At 43.9% G+C, this 2,943-nt stretch overlaps 1 non-coding gene across 1 annotated transcript; it reads left to right on the top strand.

Moving 5' to 3' along the window:
• Positions 1-1,232: 1,232 nt before the first annotated feature.
• On the top strand, positions 1,233-1,351 carry LOC121136219. Its single transcript, XR_005873359.1, has one exon. It is a non-coding gene; the product is annotated as a 5S ribosomal RNA (ribosomal RNA).
• Positions 1,352-2,943: the final 1,592 nt, after the last annotated feature.

Raw genomic sequence — 2,943 nt, 5'->3', positions numbered from 1 at the left:
TAAAAAATTTCTCCTGTGCATTGTTGTTTTGCCTGTGTGTAAGTCTGTGTGAGGGTGTTAGATCCCCTGAAACAGGAGTTACAGACAGTTGTGATCTGCCATGTGGTTGCTGGGAATTGAACCCGGGTCCTCTGGAAGAGCAGCCACTTAACCACTGAGCCATCTCTCCACAACCCTGCTGACATTCTTCTAAAGATGATTGACTTAGTAATTATTTCTCATTTTTTCTTCTCTAATTGTGTGATGATGACTATGCATTTCTGTCTAAACACAGCAGTAGGCATCTAAAGTAAGCACACATTCCTTTACTATTCACTTAAAAAATAATTTCTGATTTCTATTATGTGTCTCACTTTAGCTGTGTTTTTTTCCCCAGTCATGAACATGTGGTGATTTTCTGGTTATTACTTTGTCATGACTTCTAGGGTAATTTCTTTGAGGCCAGACAATGTGCTGTGCATATTATAAAGTTGATTTTGTTGAGATTTGCTTCGTGGGGCATTTTGGTATCTGGTTCATTTCTGTAAATACTATGTGTGGTTTCCTTAATTGAGGGATAATTTTTCATTGAGGAATCCACAGTGTAGTGCTTGGATTTCAAATGAATAGTGTAACAAGACTTGGCAAATGCCTGCATTGGCGAAACTCTGACTACTGTAATTTTTTCACCGCTCTTCATGTTCTCCTGGGTCTCGTCCCGGTGTATCTTGATGCCTCTGTTGTTGTGATAAAATACCTGAGAAAAAGCAACTTAAGGTAGGAGAGAGTTTATTTGGCTGGCAATCCAAAGTCACAGTCCTTCATTTTGGGGCCATCAAGGCAGGAACTCAAGCCACTAGTCATGACACATCAGTAGTCAAGAACAGCAAAGAATACATGTATCCTTGCTTGCTCTCAACCTTTCTTATGCATTTCGGTTCAGTACCCCCTGCCTGAGGAATGGTGGCACCTACACTCTGCTGGGTTCCCCTATGTCCATTAATAAGCAATACATTCCCTATAGACATGCCCATAGGCAAGCTTGATTTGCATAACTGTGCATTAAGCCTCTCTCTGGCTGGAGAGATGGCTCAGTAGTGAGAACCATGTACAGCTTTTGTAGAGGATCCAAGTTGGGCTCCCAGCACCCACGTCAGCTTGTGCATAACCATCTGTTACTCTAGCCCGGGGGATCCGACGCCTCCCTCTGGCTGGCCAAGACAAACAAAACTGAAGTTAGAACTAAGCAGCACGTCTACGGCCATACCACCCTGAACGCGCCCGATCTCGTCTGATCTCGGAAGCTAAGCAGGGTCGGGCCTGGTTAGTACTTGGATGGGAGACCGCCTGGGAATACCGGGTGCTGTAGGCTGGAGAGGGACCTGGAACTGACTTGTGAAGCAACCTTGTTTCTTATCTAAATTTAAACTGGAAAATAAAATTTAAAAAATCAAAAAAAAACCAAAAAAACAAACAAAAAAAACTAAGCAGCACACTTTCTCCTCCACTCACCCTAGCACCCAGGCATCACTGTTGGTTGTGTTGGTCCTAGAACCACATGTAAATGAGTTCATACAGGATATAACAGTCTGCGCATGACCTGGTGCACAAGGGTTTCCAGACATAGCCATATCATCGCTTACATCAGAAGTTCTGCTTCCTTTAATCTCTGAGTGCCATCTGTTTCACCTCCCGGTCACCATGTCATTCGCTAACTGGTAGACACTTGCTTTATTTCCAACCTGATTCCTAAGCAAGACATTTATTTGTGTGGAAGGGGCAGGGGATCTCATGCATCCCAGACAGGCCTTAGCTAGGTAAGTAACTGAGGATTGCCTTGAACGTCTGAGTCTCCTACCCTCATCTCCAGAGTGCTGGAATTGCAGGCATCACCGCCACACCCAGTCTGTGTAGTCCTGTGGATGGAACCCAGGGCTCCATGTGTGCTAGGTAAGTACTCTACTGAGTCGTTGCCTTGCTCATCCCTAAGCAAGGCTTCTGTTCTTATTTTTTCCATGGATCTTGGATAAGCAGTTAAGGTTGGGACTGCTGACCATCAAAGCAGATGCGTGTGTAAGACCCTGCTAGAGGGCTGGGGAGATGACTTGGTGGATAAATCACTTGATTGAGGGTCTGAGTTTGGATCCCCAGCATCCACAGGAAAGTCAGACAAAACAGTGCCTGAATCTGTAATTCCAACACTGCCATGGTGAGATAGGAGAATCCCCAGAAGCTGGCTTGCTGAATTTGGCAGAAAACAAGAGACTGTCTCAAGGTAGAAGGCAAGGACCGACACTCAAGGGTGTCCTCTGACCTCCGCATATGTGCTGTGGTACTCATGTACCCACAATGTCACACACACACACACACACACACACACACACACACACACACAAAGAATCTGCTAGATTGCTTTCTAAATTGGCATACTTTATAAGCCCTCTCTTAAATTCCTGCTCTTTGTATCATTGACGCTTGAGCTGGTCACATTCCTCAGTGTCAGTCATCTTGGTAGGCATGTGTGAGAGAGATTATGTGCTCTGTAGACAGAGGATGCACTGTTTTACAGGTGCTAAGGAAGCAAAGTGTGCTGATTACACCGTTTGAATCATTTGTATACCTACTGATTTCTATCTTGGCTGTCCTATCATTTACTCTGAGTCACTGTAAAAATAGTCTGTGACGAGGAACTTGGTGATACTACCTTTAGTAACTTACTCCATATTTTATGTGTCTGAGAATCTGTTAAACGATACATAAAAATTTCTGATAGTTGGTGTGGTGGTGAACACTTGTCATCCCAGCACTTGGGAGGTGCAGGCATGAGGATCAGTATTTAAGATCACCCTTGGCTGCATAATGAATTCCAGGCCATCCTGGGTTACATAAGATCCTGTTTCAAAGCAAAACAAAATAAAGAACAGCAAGATTAAATAAAATAAAAGAGGGTAGTGATTTCCATAC

Source organism: Mesocricetus auratus, unplaced genomic scaffold (assembly GCF_017639785.1).
Source record: "Mesocricetus auratus isolate SY011 unplaced genomic scaffold, BCM_Maur_2.0 Super-Scaffold_100054, whole genome shotgun sequence".
In the NCBI taxonomy this organism is placed as follows: Eukaryota; Metazoa; Chordata; class Mammalia; order Rodentia; family Cricetidae; genus Mesocricetus; species Mesocricetus auratus.
This window is presented reverse-complemented; position numbering and strand designations above follow the sequence as displayed.